The sequence below is a fragment of the Magallana gigas genome, chromosome 1 (genome assembly GCF_963853765.1).
Source record: "Magallana gigas chromosome 1, xbMagGiga1.1, whole genome shotgun sequence".
Taxonomy (NCBI): Eukaryota; Metazoa; Mollusca; class Bivalvia; order Ostreida; family Ostreidae; genus Magallana; species Magallana gigas.
In genome coordinates, this window is record NC_088853.1 from 37855729 (window position 1) to 37877270 (window position 21542).

Sequence of the window (21542 nt, forward strand, 5' to 3'; positions counted from 1 at the left end):
ATTCGAAAAGAGCACACATTTAGTTTAATGTGATGCATACCGGTATTTACATTTGTATAATGATATATTTGCCTCTAAGATTATAACACATGTTTTGATGTTGATGTCTTTTACGGTAGATTGCTTTGCCTATATTTATGAAAGAAATGAATTGCAAATATTATTTGCAATATTTGTTTTTCATATTTTGATTCATAAAACATGGACCTTGAATCAAACTTTAAAATCCCCCCCCCTCCCCCACAAATTAAGTGTCTTGTTTATATAACAAAAACATGTACATGTAGTTGGGATATAGACAAAACCGTTGTATGGATTAAGTGAACATAGCTCTTTCTATTTACGTATGACCACTCTTCTCTATCATATAAATTGTATTGCCATACAGAAAAATGTTATTTATGTAAAGTTTATATACAAAAAACTGCATTTATTTATAAATCTTAACGTCACTGAGGATCCCATATTCTACAATAATGTATGACAGATAATGATCACATGTTAAGTTATTCAAGGTCACCTGAAGTATTAATGAAATTTAGAATTGAACAACATGAATGTGCAATCTCCCAGAGCTCTGATGCAAAACAGAGTACTGATTTTGTATGCATCATACTGATCAAGTTTTGTGCGCAGCGATATTCATTTTTTGTCTGTAAAAATACCAAATATACAAAGCAAATCCCTGTTGAAAATCAAATAAATAAAAAAACATATGTTCAATTATATGAAAGTCGCAATAAAAAAATATTTTAGAACTTCTAGTATACAATGTCCTTATAGTAAATAAGTAAAAAAAAACCCCTAAAATAACTACTTGTCTATTAACTAAATTAATAATCTGTCGAAATGAGAAATTAATTTTTGTCATCCAAACAAATATCGGACTTTTATCTTATCCTTATTCATGTTATTTACGTGCCTTGCCCAGCTCAGCCGAGATACACACTGCGCATTATCTCATTATTTCATCTAAATTCAAGTTGATGTTGAACATTGATTTAGATACTTCTTAATATTAACTTAAGTCACAAACTTAAATAAGAATAATCAAGATTAGGTGGACTAGAAAAGAAATAATATTATTTATGCAGACGACCAATTTGAACTTCATAACGATTGTTAATTGTTGAAATTTGTGCTGGGGGATAATCACGACAATAATGTATATCTGGTCATTTTTGCGATAATCAAATACTCGCTTTTTCGCAACAATTATATTCAAATTCGAATGCTACTGCCTAGTTTTTTTTAATCGCAGAAAATGGCTGACGATTATACAAGAAGTTACAAAATTTTCATATTTTTTGCAAATTTTGTGACATACGAAAAAGGTTGGGATATAAGGTATAAATATAGCTTCGAAAAAATCTCCAATTTCACAGCATGGCTAAAGTTACTCATGTAATCGTTTAGGTCGTGTGGCCTCATGTAAATAAAAACGTTGTTTCCCCAGCTTAGTTTTTTTATAACAGAAATTGAATATGACGTGTACACAAAACAATGAAATTTCATTTCAAATTGCTTTTTATGAATCAAACTTTGCGACATTTTGATATATAAAGTTAAACGCTAAATTTTAATTAATGCATCAGCTGTTTGTAAAAAAATTTACATTATAAAATTGTGTCCTATTCAAGATTTGATTTTCATCGAAAAATTGATAACAACTGATAAAGAATCTGTTTGTACTATATTAATTAGGTTTATGCTGATTTGCGTTAGTTAAGGAAAAAATATTCTTGACAGTCACTATGTATTCTGATTATTTAAGTCATCTGTATCTTATTGACCGCAGTTGAATTGAAAGTCAGATTTTATTGATTTACCCAAAATATCTTAATTATTCAATTAACAACAACTTCTTTTATAAATAGTAAAATGAATTCACAGGCATTTAACATGTAAATTATGGGATGGAAGTAGTAAAATAAAATCCATGTTTAACAAATGATACGTATTTGATCTAGTAGATGATAAACATTAAGGGGATTTGTGTGTTCATCAAGATTTTTTTGTACGTTATACTGTGTCCGAATTTTTCCTTATTTCTTTTCCTTGACTTATGGTTTAAAAATGAAATGAAGTAGCAACTGGTGTGATATTCTGAGGAGTTGACAATGCTTAAAAACTTAACTGAAATTGATCATATATTGATCATATATAATTGTATTCAGTTGATGTACATGTATGTTGCTTAGATTTTTTTGTTGCATCTGACGGGAAAAAATACAAACTTTTCCGGCTTTCCACTGTTCAATATGCAGTTTAATGATGCAGCTGAAAATATTACCGTTTTTGCAATATCTATTGTATCAAATATGAACCCATAATCGCATAAATACAGCTGTACATGCATTAGGACATTGATTACAGACGGGGAAGGGGATGATTAGTGGGACGTATCTCTTCTAGATTTTGTTCTTTAGGTTAAATGTCGCTATTTAGTTTTATCACCGTCCCAAATTAAATGTATCAGATAAAATACTGTTTTCGAGAAGAAGAAAAAATCCCCCACACTCCTGGTGCCCGTTGAAGGTGTAAGCAGTTACTTCATTATTTTATTGGCAAAATGTATTCATTTTTAAGGATAGAAATGCATTATCACTTTTGATATAGGAAACATAAATTTGTTGCCTTTATCGAAGATCTAATTAAAAAAAATTGAAAAAAAATATGTATTTTCAGGTGCCATTTTCTTATGCACATGAGGATGTCAATGCATGATTTAGCAACAAGGCTAAAAAACTGAGGAGTAAATGATGCCGAAACTTTTGATGATCCCATTGAGCTACTTCTTAACGTCAACATGATTATAAATTTAATTATGACATTAACACCCTGATGCAAAATAGTATGTGTGAATTAAGAAAATTTACTCGTCCACTTCACTACAAGATTACAAACAACGATTAGATAGTGAAAACGTTCTACATAAGGATGGATGACTCTCCTACATGTAACAAGAAACCCAAAGGAGGTAAACAAACATGGTTTAAGTGTCGCAAAGTTCGTACTATAAGAGGAATACCAAAACTTGTCCCATTTATCTTTAACTGCATTTTGGAAGAAAGAAGTTTAATCCACTTGACTGATTGGAAATGGTCAATAAGTTGTCATATTGATTACTACCAAACATCTGTGAAAAAAAACTAAGCTTTATAAGAACAGTAAGGAACACTGCTGTGAATAGATAGAGACATTGTTTCGCACATGCGCAGGAAATATGTAAAATGTTTTCTAATCAGAGAAAATACGTGCAGACACAATACAAAACGTGATCATGGATGATGAAAAAGTTACAAGTAAACCCTTTGTTCAAAGCAAGTAATAAAATGTTTCACGACTGTAATTCAAAAATACTTTATGATATTTCAATATTCTTTGAAATTTCTTTCTACACGTTTTCCCTTTTTTGATGGCTTTGTAAATCCAAAGGCAATTATGAGTTGTGATGATATGTTGATCTTTCTGGTGGATTCACAAACTTTCTGATCTTTTATGTAAACTGAACATAGCATTCATATTGGTGGGCCCACCAATTATGTATTCAACAGCAGCAATAAACTAATTGTTACCGGCCGGGGGTTTCTTTGGTGAGTCCACCAACTTTGCAATCTGTTTTTCAATAATTCGTATAACTTGATATCTGGTGGATCCACAAAGTAGGGGTATTTTGAATTTTGTCAATCTTTTGGTGGCTTCACCAACTTTCTTGTTTTGTATATAAACTGACATGTATTGTGGAGTTTCTGTTTATTTAGTGCCATCGATGAATGTTTAGAAACTGTTGGTGAATGCACCAACTTTGTACTCTATATTTGTTTGTATAATTTCATTTTGGTGGATCCACCAAATATTTGGATAAGGAAAGTCTGAGTTCACCAAATTTAATCAGTTAAGTATAAGACAAAACGATTATTGCATATTTGTATTTAGGTGGAATCACCAATTAAGGTTTCATCAAAACGGAAATGTTTGATAACATGTGCTGCTATCATTGCTCTGTTGGTGGGTTCACCAAATCTTTGAATGAAATACAAAACTGTATGCGGACAAATTCACAATTGAATTTTGGTGGAACCACCAGGGCCCTGTGTGAATGAGATATTTGATGCTGTTTAAAAAAATAGAATCGCCAATATTTTATCATTGGTGGACCCACCAAGTTTATTTGTAAGTGAGATATTCGATGAAATAAGTTGGTGGAGTCACCGATGTTTTGACTGTTATTGTGGAATATGAAGGTTTAAAGGTACTGTAAAATGTGCTTTTGTGTGAAAAAGATGGCGGGTTCCCGAATTTATGTTGTGTTCAACAACAAAAATGAATAAAATTCATGTTCATTTCTGCTATTGCATTACGTTCATTTTTCATTTTGCACTGAAAAAAGAGGACGCGAATAGAAAATCCTCTTTCTTAATAGAAACAGTTTGAGATAATCCAAAGATATTATTCCTCCTTAGGTCATGGAGCATCAGATCATAATGGCATGCAAGTCATGACCCTAAGAGGTCAGGATTAACCTGACCCCCTCAGAATCAGAAATTGCCAATTATATTTAGATTATTGATGTTTGATGATCCTATCTCTATTTAATCTTTATCCCGAATGAAATTTGGATACTTATTGTTTTTGTACGGTTCTCACATGTAATACATGTATTATTATTCTTCGTCTTCTTCTTTCCCGCTTTGAACTTGTTTCTCAGAGATGGCTGAACAGAATTGTACAAAACTCAAGGATATGATAGGCCTGTATATCGAGTTGTGTAATCCTGGTTTGATTTTTCTCATTTTGGGTTAGACAACCACTTTTCGGGGTGGGGGGGGGGGTCAAAACGGTGTGGGGTCTAACATTGAACCTTGTAGGAAGAATAGTAGACTCTATTGTGAATGGTAACTTGAAAATGGACAAAGAGAATAATATAGGGTTTTCATAATCATATATTGACTGTTACTGGCAATTTATAGATTTGAAATTACCATATATCTCAGAAACTGTTATAATCATGACCCCTAAATCATATATATTCATGGTTCTGATGTCAAGGAGCATCAAATGTAATGTAGGTCATGGGGCCTGTGGGTGGTCCTGTCCCCTTCGAACAGCAAGTCCCTTGATATCTTCAAAACAGTTGAGATCCCCACCCTTCAACCATATATATTCTTGTTCCTTGTGTCAAGAGGCATCATACAGTATGTAGGACATGGGCCCCGGGGGTGGTCGTGACCCCCCTCGAACAGGAAGTGCACGAATACCTCGAAAACGGTTGAGATCCCTACCCCTTAACCATATACATGTATATTCTTGATCCTTAATTAAAGGGCATCAACAGGCATGTAGGTTATGGGCCTCAGGGTTAAATTTAATTTGTCAAAACCGTAATGCACATATGTAGAACAGTCTCTATCATATCCCAAAATATGATGTGTCTATCCATTAAATCATAAGAGGAGCTCTTGGACCTATGTTTTTTAGTGATAAACGTCAATTTTCTGCTACTATTTGACTCCCTGGAAAGGTAAGAAAATGTTTGCATCATTTTTACATGTTTAAAATGACATACTCTTTATCAAACTCCTTATTTTGTTTCTTGTTGATGGACCCACTTTTGTCTATTGTTCATTAAAAAAAAACAATGTGTTAGTCAATTCGTTATCATAATTTTAACTTTGTTTGAACTTTGCTTGATGAATACAACTATGTGTTTTATTTGACGTTAATGAATCCATAAATTTAAAAACAACTTTTTCTTGTCTTTATTTAAACACAGGATGAATAATATGTATTCAAATGAATGTCTAGTAAATTATGCATCAATTTTTAAATTGAAGTAAGTAACAAACGAGAACTGTATACTATTCAGTAAAACACAACTTTTCTTTTAATTCCGTGTTTTGCTTTAAAGAGTAATGTTTTAATTTTGTGTAAGATAAATGCACATTTACCCATGTATTTTTTTTTCAACATACATCTCTAACATGATATTCATCATTGACTGTGTTACCATCCAAGTTTTTAAGACTCGAGCATTTATATGAATATAAAAGCCGTTTGTATTCTAAATTTAAAAGAAAAAATCTTACCCAGAAAACGCTATTATTTCAGATGAAGTATATGCTTCTATTGATCATCGGTGTTCTATACAGTACAATGGCAGTGAGGAGTACAGTGGTGACGAGGAGCTGCGATGAGAGAGAAGTGGAAAATTTATCTAAATCAGACGAGAAGGTGATATATAATAACTTTAGTACAGAATGACATTCATCATTTTTGATGTTGCATTTCATTATTTATAGCATTTAAAATCAATGATAATCCAAAGTCATTGCATTATTTTAACCTGCTTTCTGACCATTCCTACTGTGATATATTTAAACATCTTAACTATCACCGATCCTCAGCAATGTTCGATAACATATCCGATTTTTCAATTGGTACCACAAATCTTCCTTTTATGAAAAACTATATTGGTCCAAAAAAGGTAATATAACGCATACCAATTTACGAAATGGTTAGTTTAGTAGATCCGTACAAACCTGCTGCCTAAAAGTAAAGTCGAGTCACAATCGTTTTTAACCGGGTTTTCCAACGGAAAAATCCGGTTATTAAAATGGTGAAAATGGCGGGCGGGCGGGCGGGCGGCTGCCAAAAGGGTACCCTCATTGTACGGGTAACTCCTCCTACAGTTTTCAAGATAGGAAGTTGTTCTTTTGCAGATCAATTGTACATATATCAGAGGTGTGCATATTGCTAAGATTTTGATTTCCGATAATTAATCGAAAAAATACCAGCTTTTGAACTTAGTCATTTTTTGGCAAAAAATTGCATATAGGGAACCCTCATTGTACGGATAACTCCTCCTACAGTTCTCAAGATAGGAAGTTGTTCTTTTGCAGATCAATTGTACATATATCAGAGGTGTGCATATTGGTAGGATTTTAATTTCCGATAACTTATCGAAAAAATACCAGCTTTTGAACTTGGTCATTTTTTGGCAAAATGTTGCATATAGGGAACCCTCATTGTACGGATAACTCCTCCTACAGTTCTCAAGATAGGAAGTTGCTCTTTTGCAGATCAATTGTACATATATCAGAGGTGTGCATATTGCTAGGATTTTGATTTCAGATAATTTATCGAAAAAATACCAGCTTTTGAACTTAGTCATTTTTTGGCAAAATATTGCGTATAGGGTACCCTCATTGTACGGATAACTCCACCTACAGTTCTCAAGATAGGAAGTTGTTCTTTTGCAGATCAATTTTACATATATCAGAGGTGTGCATATTGCTAGGATTTTGATTTCCGATAATTTATGAAAAAAATACTAGCTTTTGAACTTAGTCATTTTTTGGCAAAATGTTGCATATACATGTAGGGTACTCCATTTCACTGGTTAAGGGTTGACATGGATTATGGATACAGTTTCAATAAAAGAAAACCCGGTTTGCTGTCACATTGACAGCTTTTCACTTGTTTGGTTTTTGTTTTTTAATTTGACATCAAATTGTGTACGCTATTCATTCCATTATTAAAGTTTAAAGGATGAAAACACTTTTTTATGATAAAAACAATAATTTTATGCTGATGATCGGAGACCCTTAATATACCCACTTAAACATCAAATTAATATTATAAAATTACAATTTGACGTAATGAGAAAAGGCTTTTCCTGACATCAGACTTTTTTGCTTAAATACGAGCCTGACGCCTCTCGGACTAATTTACAGCGACAACGAATTAAGATTGGATGTAATATAGACATACCATGTAATGTTTTATTTGTTTTACATTTGCTATTCAATCGTGTCAATTTATTTTAAGGGTTTCGTTTACATGTTTTGATAACATATCTTATTAATTTAATTAAAATACGAAAAATAAGAAAAATTAAAAACGATTTCTATACTTCTGTTCTATCTTTTCTAAGGATAAAATTCGATCCATATTATTGAAGAAGAGGATGCCACAAACAGGAAATCTCTTCCATCCACTTCCACCATTTTGAATCATCAGAAAACTTTACATTACTCGATTAAACATGTAAAATCTTGGTTAATTCCTTTTTTATGTATAGCCATCAGGATAGCAATGGACAGTTTTGAATAATGTACTGTCACTATTTTATTTTTACTTTAGTAAAATGAGATTTGCTGTACTAAATGGGTATGAGTTTTGCTAAAATTCATGAAATGTTTTAAACGATTATCATTAGCAAGAATAAATTTCCTTGTTCAAATCGGTGTGCGATACATGTATGTAGGCACAAAATTTCAAGTAAAAGGGTACTCAAGTTCTAGGAACTGGTATTCCAAGTGTGTTGGTACATGTACAAAGGCGGCAGAGGCAGTCGCCGCTCCTTAAATGTTGCCTAAAAAGAAGTTTGGGGATTTAAGTAAAAACATTATTCATGTTTTCAAGCTTAGATCTTTTATATATCCATTGCAATACCGAAAAAAACAGATATTGCTGACATGATGAACTTGCAATGGATTGCTTATTTCACCAATGAAATGTGAATTCAGTGATCACTATTTGTGATTTCATGATTTAATTATGTATGCCTGTATAAATAAATCAAAAGACAACACGTCATGCAGGCCAAATAGTTATACTTAGGCCCTACAAGCATGTTGCTCCCTGAAAGTTATGGCATTTTTGGATTGTACAGGCACCTATCGTTAAGGCAATGTCTGGACAGTTTGATGAATAAAAGAATTCCTTACAGCCATAATAATATTAACCATTTTAGATTCAAAATAATTATTGGATATACACTATATCATGCAGCAAAATGCTTCATTTAACACACTATACGAAACGATTTGTTGCAAAATGGAACATCTTAAAATAATTAAAACAAATCCTTGTTTTTAATCTTCTGTTGTTTTATGAAAGGAAATGTATCGTTTGAATAATTGCATCAACATTGAATCAGCAGATTTAAATTTCATGCATTAAATATATTGATTACACTTTTTCCTACATGTTAGGGTCATATAGAAGACATGTAAACATCTTAGATATTTTTATCAAGGTTGTCTAAGATAAAAATGTTTTAAGTATTTTAAAAAACGTTATGTATGTGGTGTATTAAGAGAAGATTTGGAATAACTGGATGATATAAACTATCGTAATCATTTCAATATAAAGATATTTAGCGAATACAACTCCACAGACATATTTTAAATCATACACTTATTGAAACCAGCGGCAATAGCCAGTGTTGATTTAGGAATAAAAGAAAAGGATGCAAAGTCCTCAAATATTTACATATATAAGCAACAAATATTTAAATCTGACCATTTAACAATTTTTTCTTGTCATTAAAAAACTTAACACAGAACGTGTCCGCTACCCTATAAGTCATTTTAAGGAAGCGTATTTGCAAATGTAAATTTTCATTATTGATACGTCATAAAGAATTGGGTATTACATTTGTTTTTTTATTTCCCATTTTTTATTGTTTACTGTATGCTTCACTGAGTAGTGAGTGTATAGTTCTTGTTAAACGAACAATTTAATCCCGATTTTAATCAGTATCTTATATCAATCATGAATACGAATGGTAATGGAAGCGATATAATCAAACGGCATTTTAAAAAAACCCACCTACAAACATAAATTGAATTTGGTTCCGTTTTGAATATTTAAATTATAAGCTCAGAAAGGGAGAGAAAGATAATGAAAATGGTGGAGAGAGATGTGGTCAGCTTAACGTCAGTTTATGTATTACCAATATGCTAATTCATCCCAGCCTTCGTGCACAATAAAGTCGGTATAGTTACTCATAGTCAACTTAAAGTATACAATGCATAACGACCGCATTCTGTAAGTAATAAATGAGTAGTCCGGAACATGTACTAACAATTATAACAGTTTTAAGTCGTTATCAAATAGAGATACTCCACCAAAGGAATTTCAAAAATTGTGAATTTTGTTCAATGAATATGCACCTTGAATTTGACATTAAAGTATATGGATAACGCATGACCTATTAAGATATTGTAGAATGTAACTTTAAATTCCCTCAACTTGCATGGTGAATATAATCTTAAACTTTAATTTAAAGGGCAAAATGATGTGCTTCTTATACATGTATGCTATCAGTTTTGTGGTTTAGTTAATTTCACTATAATTGTTATCAAGCAATACATACGAGGGTTGATTGAAAAATTCGAGGACAAATTCGACTGCGAGCGAACTTTTCTCTTGATACTAGCAATATTTTTTTTTATTTTAACTAGACGTATTTTCTGAGAAATAAGTAAAGATCTGGTTTTGTTAAACCCCCCATAAAATATACAGCTTATATATTATGATAGGATATGCTTCATTGAGATGTCAGTTTTTTTGTTTTTTGGGTTTTTTTTTTTTGTTGGTCTTTTTTAATAATTTGCACGCATTCTTCTTTATTTGAAATATACCATTTCAATGCATAAAGATGAAGGATATTTCATATGTAGGAACAATAACTAATGAAGGTCGGTTTGTGAAAATTTCAATTAAATTGAATTTTAAAAATCATTTTATTGCCAAATATTGACCACCAATACTTTAAATTAAGTGAAAAACCTCAACGCCCATAGTCATTGTGGATCACAAACCGTCAATAAATTTGTGAAAGTTTCAATTAATTTGAATTTTTAAAAAAATCATTTTATCGCCAAACATGAACCACCAATGCTTTAAAATTGAGTTTAAAAAATTTAAAACTTTAACGTCTATGGACATCGTCCATTATAGAACCGTAAATAAATGTTATGACCAAAGTGTTCTGGGATACCACCGAAGATGACGCATGTGTGACTATTTTCAAAGAACAAAGATTTTTAATTGGAAACACAGAATTACGGATAGGCACCAGATCCTACCTCTTTCTTTAAGAGGTCCGTGTTGCTCTGCCTTGAATTTGTATTTCGTTTAATGGATTTTTGAGATGGTTGACGGTTTGTTATTGTCTTTTTTCAAAGAAGAACTGATATTCTGAGCACCCTCCTCTAAACAGCATGGATTGTGCACCTTTAGACTCTGCTTTATTTCTTTATCAAAAGTCAAAACTGTGTCTAAAGATTTCTTGACATAAATGATATAAGATATGCCACAAAAGATATTATACAGAGTTATGGACATAAAAGATATGCCACAAAAGATATCTTACAACAACTTGACAAATTCTAGTATGTAGTATGAAGGTGCATGTTAAAAGTGGGATAAATGACACCGAAAATGTGCGGGACTGGATGGTGTTAACTTTGGAAAGGAGTGACAATGTTTGCCCTCCAATTGTTTAACGTCACCTGACGTCATGGATATATGGAATGGTCCTCCGCAAATCTAATTCGTGCAGTGTAAAAACCGCTGTATTTTTGGAAGAAAAAAAATTAATAAGATATGTTTTTTTTTAATACTTGTTTTTAATTGATAGTTATTTAAGAGAACCTACGTCATCTAACAAAAGTATTTAATTTGTTTTCATAGAGGATGCATTTTCATTGAGTTTCCAGGCTACTATGGAATAAATTTACTACCACAATTAAGGAGACATAAATTCTAATGATTCTATAGTAAAATTTCTCATTCTAAGCTAATTTTTAAAACTAAGATATGCATGTTTTTCCAACATCATAAAAAAACAAACAAACAAACAAACAAAAAAAAAACGTATAAGCAAAAATTAGGAACCTAATTACATCAAGGACAATAACTTTTGATGTTTCCGGAATAAAAAAAAAAGATGCAGATTCATTCAGTAGACATTTCTAGGCGACACATTTAAATTTGATCAATTAAAACAAAACAAAATAATAACTCCTAACGACTTTTCTATAGAATCTGCTAACTTATTTTGTTTGCATTTCATTCTCTCTCTCTCTCTCTCTCTCTCTCTCTCTCTCTATATATATATATATATATATATATATATTTCTCTCTTTTTGTGTGTCTGTCTCCTTCCCACTCTCTCTCTCCCCCCCCCCCTCTCTCTCTCTCAAATTTTATTTACGAATGTTTTCTTTAGACAATTTTATGTAATCTGCGTCATGCTGTCAATCAAATTTTAGCTCCATGTAGAAGGTATTAGATGATATAAATATAAAATACGTGTATTTATCTTTACCGGAGGGTTAAGTTTAAAGTAGTGTTTTACATAAACAAGATGTAAAACGCAAATGGACATTTTAAGTTTGTTAAAGTCTGTGCTTGAAGGAGTATACCACTACAAGCTACGGATGGCTTGAGTTAAAAGACTGATAAAAAATAACCATTACCATGAAACAACACTGTTTTGGAGATGTATGGATATTGATTCAAAATATAAACATAAACATAACATTGTGTTGAAAATACAGATTCCCAAAATTCACCGTTAGGTCGTCTTCGGCACACAAATAAGACTTACCTTCAAAATTTAATAATTAAATTAAATCAATCAATTGATGGATATATATGCCTCGACATAAACAATACAACGGAAATGCTTAATTCTTATTTATAATGTCCGAGTCATCTTCGCATTTTTGTAGTTTTAATAAATGTTAACCCGTTTATTTCGTATACTACAAGACTGTGCTAATAATGAACTACCGATCTAAAAAACCAGGCATTAAAAATCACAATTTATTTTGATGATTTTCCTTTTAAAAAAGCACCTTAAACAACAGGTTACAAACAATTACTATTTGACGCATGCATACACAAAAAATACATAAACCACCAAAACACAACTCATATATTTTGAGTAGGGACTAGTTTGAAAAAGCTTTTGCGCAGGAGGATTATGGAAACAGACAAAATTTGGTCATGCAATTTCATATTTAGGTATGCATGCTACATGTACATGTTAAATATTTTTAATGAATTGGCTAATTCAATGCTAAAAATAAAGTAACCTTGACTGATAATGAACATTGTCGTGACAGAAGAAAGTTCGCATCTTCTATAGTCTGTCCCAAGATATTTATGCAACACATTTGGACGATTTTTAATAAAAATACACTTACCTGTGAAAGAAGTGCAATTGAAATAGTTGAAAGGGATATTTTCCAAGATAATTTCATTGACACATTATCATCTTTCACTCGGAAAAATTCACAGGAACGAAAACAGATTCCTTACGGAGATTTATAATGGGAAATGTTTACATCTTTTCTCCATTCGGAATACACTCGGAATACATCGCGCAATTTTTCAACGTTATCATCCGGGCTTGCTGCAATGCAAAATCTCCGTAGACATCACATTTTTTAGCATTGTATTGAAACCTGATAAGCTAACAGGGGCGTTTTGACTGATAAATCTTGGAAATTTTTAATACTTTTGAATGAACATCGTTTGAATCCTGGGGTATTTATAAATATCAAACAATTAAGCACTTGGATTCGTCTATGTTGGAAATCTGGTATATTCAACAGGAACCACAATTTCTCTTCGACAGAAAGGTAACTGTAAAAGGTAGGATTATAGCTTGTATATTCATTATTAAGCTTTCATTTAAAAATATTTTCATTTTGTTGAGTTACAAGATAAGAAAAACACGTAATATCACGCAATGATGAAGATAAATGTTTGAGATTTGCTAAGTATTTTAGTGTCAGTAGATGTCATGTTTTAACTTTTAAATTTACATGGTGGCAGTAAATACAAAATTTACAACATGGTAACTAGTCGTAACATGTAGAGTAAAGACGCATTAAAGTGCATGAACCTGTGCATGAATTGTTCTGACTACCTATTTATTCTTATAAAATTACCTTCAATTCGATTGGCAACTGCTGTTAAAAAAGTTAAAGATTGTTGTAATATGTTGAATGGCACTAAAAAAAAAGAACTAGTATACTGTAGCTTGAAGCACGCTGGATACCAAATCAATAATTCATTAAAATTGAATTAAACGCAAACGTTCAGCAAGTATTGTATTTACGCGGCTATGTTAAGGCTGCCCGATTAATTTCACAGCTCGATATTTAGAAAGTCACTTATCTGTACTTCATAAGATATGACGTCATAATTAACTTTGACGTCACGATCTGCATTCCTTTCGATCGTTCTTAGGGAATTTATCGTAGCGTAATAGGTGATATTCATTGTGCATAATAAAACCGCTTCATTCCTTTACATAGACACTGTTGTTAATACTAGTGATACTAAATTCAATATCACCGATATGGAGTATAAAAAAATCAACAGTTTTAAAGGTTCGTAATAGGTAAATAACTCTTCATAAACTAATGGTTTTGAGACTCCCCCTGCTACGTGTAATCTAATGAATGGTGATATGTATGTGCATATTAAAACGGCTTGGCACAAGTGAAAGATAAAAACAATCTTAGTATATTTTACGTGAAATCGGGAGAGAAAATAAGTACCACTGTGAATCTTGCTGGGGGAAACCTACTGATTGACCCGATTTTGTGTAAATCGAGTCTAAAAGGTAAAAATGTGCCTAATTTCGATGGCGGTGCGAAATGTTTTGACAATATTTCAAATAAACGAAATATTTATGTGAACCCCAAGCAAGAACTGCAAAATACATTACTTATCGAAGGATTTTTCATAAAAATATTTTTGATTTAATGTCAATATTCACTTGTGCCGATGCGATTTTTATAGATTATTTACCGTGTTAGAATAGAGGCATTCACGGTAACTGCGGAGCTGTTCTCTGCGCATGCGTACAAACGCTTCCGCAGGGCAAGTTTCGTTTTAGTGAAAACGCCTCTTTCGGTTTAATCGACTGCAATTTGATTACGATGGTGCGAAGCTGTAGTGTTTACATGTGTACTAACAGGGACGATGCGAAGGGAAAAGAGAAGGGGATTAGTTTTTTCAGGTAATTGAATAGGTTTTTATTCATTTTTTTATATAAAAACATATGGGAAGCGTACCCCTTTTAAGGGGGGTTGTGTGTGTTAATGATTGAGAAAGGCAATATCACTGGGTAAACAGAAGTCGTTTGACTTAAAAAATGAAGATAATAATTTTTCTATTGATCGACGTATCAAAGAAAAAATTGACCGGAAAACTTCATCAATGCGCGTAGCGCATTGATGAAAAAGTTTTCCGGTCAATTTTTTCTTTGATACGTCGATCAATAGAAAAATTATTATCTTCATTTCTTATCATTTAATAAAACATTTTCAAATAAAAAAATGTGAAGTGTCATTAATCAAAAATGTAAATAATGTAAATGAAGCGGCGCGTATGAATACAAAACAACAACAGCAACAATATTCAAAATGAATGCGCCTTCAGCTGATGATGATGCAGAGCTATTGAGCTGAATTTAATGGATTAAACACAAATAGTGAGTTAAAATCTGAACCGGCTGAATTGAAAACGAAAGGAAAATACATGCGATAGCTTGTGATATTATTTACTGTGCAGAAAAACTCGTAATAAAACTAGTTTTCATGTGAGATCGCTGGAATATGCAACTGGACATAACCATCCAAGGAAAGGCGATCGTGGACGAAAATAGCTGATATATCGACAAAGAATAGTATGTATAAGCGACTTTTGTTAACGTTGTGGTAACTAGATAGCCAGTGATGTACTTAAATGGTATATCAGCCGCCTTGAATGCGCCGAAGGAATTGATGCATCACTCATAGCTTTTCTTTACGACGCTTATTCTGATGACTGATCATGTACGTGTGTAAATTTAAAAATTATTGTTACCAAATTTGAACAGCAGTGTTACCGTGAAAGTTTATAGGCCTATATGTTCGTTATAATATTCCTGGAAAAGGAACAGCCAGCCTTGCTGTAAATGTTGATTGATCTCAAGCAGACGAAATCGTGAGAAGACGCTTAATTTTCTATTTCGTGAATCAAATAATGTGTTTTGTTTATTTTTGAAGGTTAAACTTTCAAGTTTTTATGTTTATAAAGTTGTATTTTGTTTGCTGACAATAAAACAGACACAACTTAACACTTTGTTGACAGTGTTTATCTTGGAAATTCCCGTTCTATAAATAGTGTTGGATGAGAACATTTGAGAAAAGTAGATCCGGCAAAAATTTTATTGATGCAGGTATCAAAGAAATTTTTCGACCAATCAGAAGCGCCGATATCTCATCAAACGATTAAATATTAAATGATAACAAAATGTATTTGAAATACACTACATAAGCAGTTTTTTTTACAAACGGATTGCTGAATAAATTAAATTGTATTCTAACGTGCATACAAACAAATAACATACATGAATATTTGACATTTTTGGTGATACATGTACACATATAGTTGCTAAAACAGTCTGTATATATAGTAGAAGTTTTATTGTGCATCTTTTTATTAATTCAAGATTCCCTAAAGATGCAAAGAAACGACGACTCTGGGTGAGAGCTCTGAATAGGGAAGATTTTGTTCCCACTGACCACTCTTGTGTGTGTTCAGAGCACTTTATTTTTGGTTGGCACAGTGATGATCCAGCGGATGAGAATTATGTTCCCACCATATTCTCATACAAGGAGAAACCAGTAAATGCTGAAAGGGAGAACAGAGCAGCCAGAAGAAATATTCAAAAGGTACATGAATTAGCTAGAATTCTACTGGGGTCAGTATCTAAATTAAGGTTAGGCAATAGACAAAACAAAACATCATAAAAATATAATAAAATATTATGATATCATACATAATAAAAAATTCATAGCTGTTTTAAATGAAGTTGTAATATTGTTTATTATAAATTGTAGGACTTCAAGGAAACAGAGTGTAAGCAGAAGGAGCAAGAGAAGAGACAGTTGAGTTTTTCTACCTTTATTCACTCATCCTATACCAAGAGCAGAGACGAGGAACCCAGCAGTGATACAGAGGGATTGGTGATTGAACCAGATGATGATGACATTGGGGTCAGACATACAAGAGATGCAGGTATTTTTAAATTATAAGGCAAAATTTAATGGATTAATATAAACCTTAAGATTTGAATTTGCACGATATGCTTGTAAACATGATGCAATGCATTGTAGGTGTACAGTGTGATCCAGACCCACTCTTACTAGAAAACCTGGCTTTGAAATCCGAGATTAGAAGGTCGCAAGGTCTACATTGGTCTGTTGACAAGATAAAGGATGATGACACCAAGACCAAATTATATACTGGACTGCCTAGCTTTGCAGTGTTTTTGTGGTTATTCAAGTAAGTGGTTATTTTAAAAAAATTTAAGTTATCTTAAACTCAACAGCCTTGTTTAACATGTGATTATTTTACTTGCATACCTCATGAATTAATCATTAACATTAATCACAATGTTTAAATTTCTCAAACAAAATGATTATGTACAACTTGTATAATTTCCAAGCAAAGAAATCAGTTGATGGAAATTGTATCTGCAGCTATCTAGTGCCTAAGTGTGAGAAGATGGTATATTGGAGAGGTACCTCTATGACCCCTACGGAGAGGGCACGTCCAAGACGACTGATGTCATTGGAGCCCATAGACCAGTTTCTTGCAACACTGATGAGACTGAAAGTTGGATTGTTTGTCGAAGATATTGCTGAACGCTTTGGTATGTCTAATGTGAACCCTGTGCAAACTGTTTCACTAAAAATTCATTCCCTACTTTGTCTTCCAAATTGATTGTATATTCAAGATATGCTGGTATATTTCTCTATGGGCATGTTCGAATAGACAGATCTTTGTATAAATTTTCATGAATATTTTTGAAAAGATATTTGTAAACACTCACTTACACATGGAGAGTTGCTCAAGTATCAAATATGTCAGTCCTGACCATGTAAGCCCTAAAATTTTGTATGACATCTTATCCTTGTTCCAGGAGTTTCTGTTTGAACCTACTCACAGTATTTCACAACCTGGGTCTGCTTGCTTTACCAGGAGTTGAGGCCATTGAACCCCTTTCCTTCCAGGGATATCATTCAAAGGAATATCCCTTCTTGTTTTCATTCTTTCCCTAATTTAAGAGTTATTTTAGATTGTACAGAAATATTTGTTCAGAAATCTAGCAGTCTTGTTAACCAGAATCTCTCTTTTTCACATTAAAAGCATCACACAACTATTAAATTTCTTATTGGAATCACTCCATCAGGTGTCATTTCTCTAATTTCAGAAGGACTTGGTGGACGAGTCTCTGATCGACAGATGATTGAAAAATCTCTACTTCTTGACATGCTTGAGGAAGGAGACGGAGTTATGGCAGATAAGGGTTTCACTATTGCAGATATGCTTGAGAAAAAGGGCTGTTCTTTAAATATTCCTCCTTTTCGTTCATCTACTTCACAGTTTTCCTCTCAGGATGTGTTAAAAACTCAAGAAATTGCTAAATTAAGGATTCACGTAGAAAGGGCTATAGGGCGTGTTAAGAATTTTCACATATTTGATGGAGTACTTTCTCTTTCCTTAGTGCCACTGGCGTCTCAGATATTTGCTGTGTGCTGCTGGCTTACAAACATTGATGTACCATTAGTTGAAAGCTAGAACATGTACATGTAAGTTATTTTGTATATCCTAACGTACTAAATGTGTGAAAGTTCGAGTTTATCCATATGAATAAATCTGTGACATTTATGTTCGATACTCACAAAAACAACAAAATGAAAAAATAAGGGGCAATTATGATTTAATGTATGAGGGTGAAATATTTGAAATGAACCATTCAACAAGTTTTGGCAACATAAAAGAACAGAAATCAGGATCAAAATAAATTCGCTCCACAAAACAGTTGCTCTGCTCAGCTACAGTCCACACTACAAAATCGCCCCATGCGCATCCCATGATGGCCATCTCCCCCTGAATCTGGGCATAGTAGCTGTGATCCCTCATAAGTCTTGGGCCATTCTCTGACTCCTCAAGACAAAAACCTTTCCTCCCTACCAACTCGTGAACCTATTGAAAAGCAAATAAATGTACTGTTCATAAATTGAGTTTATTGACTCATAAAAACAAAAAAAATAATTATAAACACATTTACATTTACTGTTATAAAAAAGTGTACCTCTCTGTGTGTAATGACATCATTAGAGATGGAGTACGGACACTTTATCTCCAGAACTCCCTTCTGGTTTCCCTCTGGCATGGACTCATCATACACCCATCCATCACTGGTAGCTCCTAGAAATGCATGGGATGGATATATGGTGAGTCCAGACTCCTCCACTCTTCACCTGGTAACGGCGTTCTGGAGGGCCAAGTAATCTACCAGGGCATTCTGCTCATGCTCAACTCCCCACCTGACTGGCACAGGGAGTGTCGGATACCTAGAAAATTCCAATACATATGACATAAATTCTTTGAATTTACTAATTAAAAAATTTAGTTAGATTCAGATGAACAATGGTATTCATTGGTATGTTTTAAGTATTCAAAGTCTCAATATCATACCTGTCCAAACTTGATCCATGAATGACCTGTTTGATCAAGCTGGTTGGACTGGGCCCAGAGGCGAGAACTGCGCCAAAGAGAGAGCTTGTGATTCTCCCTTTGTGCAGTTCCTTCCAGATTTGGCATTTTCGTTGACTTCTTGTCCTCTGCCCAATGAACAGACTCAAGCTGTCATCAATTGAAACTGGCATGGACACTGCATATTAAAAACAGTTTTAAATAGTACATGTATAACTTCTCCACTTATTATTATCACTATAATTAAACTAATGACTTGATATCTTACAGTTCTCTGCTGACAAGATGAGACCCTTCATGGCAGTCTCCATTGGATCTTCCAGTGTCCTAACTTCCTCTTCCATTACAACATCAAAAGTGTCATCGGGGATGGTCCACAAGTGACTCATGCCTAGAATTGATTTTGTTTTTTATTTTATAGACTAAACATGTACAATTTTGTGTAACAAATAATATAATTCATTGAAAATGGTTTGTTTTTATTTGTTTGTGTATCCTACCAGTTTTGGGAAATAGGCTTTTAAGGGTTTGAAGTTGCTGAAGTGCATTCATTTGGTTGAATGCCCTCTCTTCGGGATGTCGGGGATCAAAGTTGATCTGTTTTCTCTCCCGATACTGGAGTTCCCCTTCAGCTGAAATCTTTGGTCTGCCCAAGTTCCACTCTTTTAGGGGTTTAGGGTCCATTTTCATCGGACGAGGAACATTCCACTGGCAGATCTTTGATGTTGCACTCTCCGACTTCAGGACTTCTGTCAGATGAAGGTGGTGCAGATGAAAAAGCAGCCCCCTATATGACTGCATGTCTGGGCAAGACTATAATAGATATTACAAAAAAATTTAGTACAATTTTCTCCCATTCGAAATTCAAATGGTATATTTTCTCAATATATGATGACTTTCACTTTTCCAAATAAAGAACTAAGTGCGGTTTTATGCATTTTTTGCCCCCCAAAATCAAAGTTTTAGAAAGAGCTTTAAAATAAGGTGAAATATAGTTAAAATCATATTGGAAATAAAGGTGTAAAAGGTTATCACCACAGTGACGTCATAATGTAGAAATGACGTCATGAATATTGCATTATTTTGATAAATTGATGTTTTGTAGCAAAATATGGGTGTTTTCCGATGGTCATCGACTGGGAAACATCGAGCGCAGGCTTGCTCAAGTACCATTTTTTAGTATAATATGTATAACTATCTGAAGAAAAACATATGTTAATTATAAAATCGCACTTGAGCAGACCTGCGCTCTATACTTCCGAATACAAAATATAGAGCAAAAATGAGAATATCTTCATTTGTTTGCAAATTTGCGGGAATTAGGTCATTTAGGTGACGTCATAGATAAACAGGGAGTGAGCAATGATGACTAAAATCTTTATTAAAGTTATAGGCATCCTCTTTACAATGATTTGTGAAGATTTCATTTTAATACGATACTATTTAAAAATTGGTTGAAATCGGGGGCAGATATTTGACCATACCGCACAAAGTCCTTTACAAGTCCATGCATATATCAATGCTCATCATTCATAGGAGTTATAGATTATAAATTTACTTTATATAATAGTTGTACAATTACAATTTAGTATTTTAAGGTGGTATGGGACACTTCCATGTTGTGACATAACATTGTTGAAATAAACAATAAAATTAAGAGTTATTTTACAAATAGTTTCTTTCCCCATTTTGTCATCTATCAACATAGCGCAGAGGTTTAAATGGTTTACTACGAATCTGTAAGTCTTGAGTTCGAATCCTGCTTTTGGGGGGGGGGGGGGGTGTTCAATTAATACAAATGTACCTCTCCAAATATTTTAAGAAGCTTAAATATTGTAAAATTTGAAAATTCTAAACCGGTGAAAGTATTTTAATTATAATGTACTTTTAAAAATCCACATTGATATAGACAGATGTCCCATACCACCTTAAACTGGTAATTTGAGCCTACCCAACAGGACATTCACACTAGGCAAATTGGACCTTTGTCTTTTCCTCGATACAAAGGAAAACTTTGTATTTCATTTTTTTCATAGATGCCAAACAGATGGCTCTGACATAGTCAACTGAGTCATCAATCTGCAATGTTAAAGTTTGAAATGAGTGTTTTGAAGGAGTGAAGACACTGAGAAAAATTAATATGTTCTTGTAAATGCTTATGAGCTACATGTATA

General features: G+C 33.0%; 1 protein-coding gene and 1 long non-coding RNA gene across 2 annotated transcripts in view; one reads left to right on the top strand and one right to left on the bottom strand.

Annotated features, from left to right (window-relative positions):
• Nucleotides 1-21542, bottom strand: part of LOC136270124 (kappaPI-actitoxin-Avd3e-like) — a 173966-nt gene that overhangs the window by 105596 nt on the left and 46828 nt on the right. The gene's annotated exons all lie outside the window — the stretch shown is intronic.
• Nucleotides 14647-19837, top strand: LOC105344939 (uncharacterized). The gene is made up of 7 exons (XR_010707833.1): nucleotides 14647-14836; nucleotides 16313-16535; nucleotides 16704-16881; nucleotides 16980-17148; nucleotides 17346-17518; nucleotides 17789-18458; nucleotides 19639-19837. It is a non-coding gene; the product is annotated as an uncharacterized lncRNA (long non-coding RNA).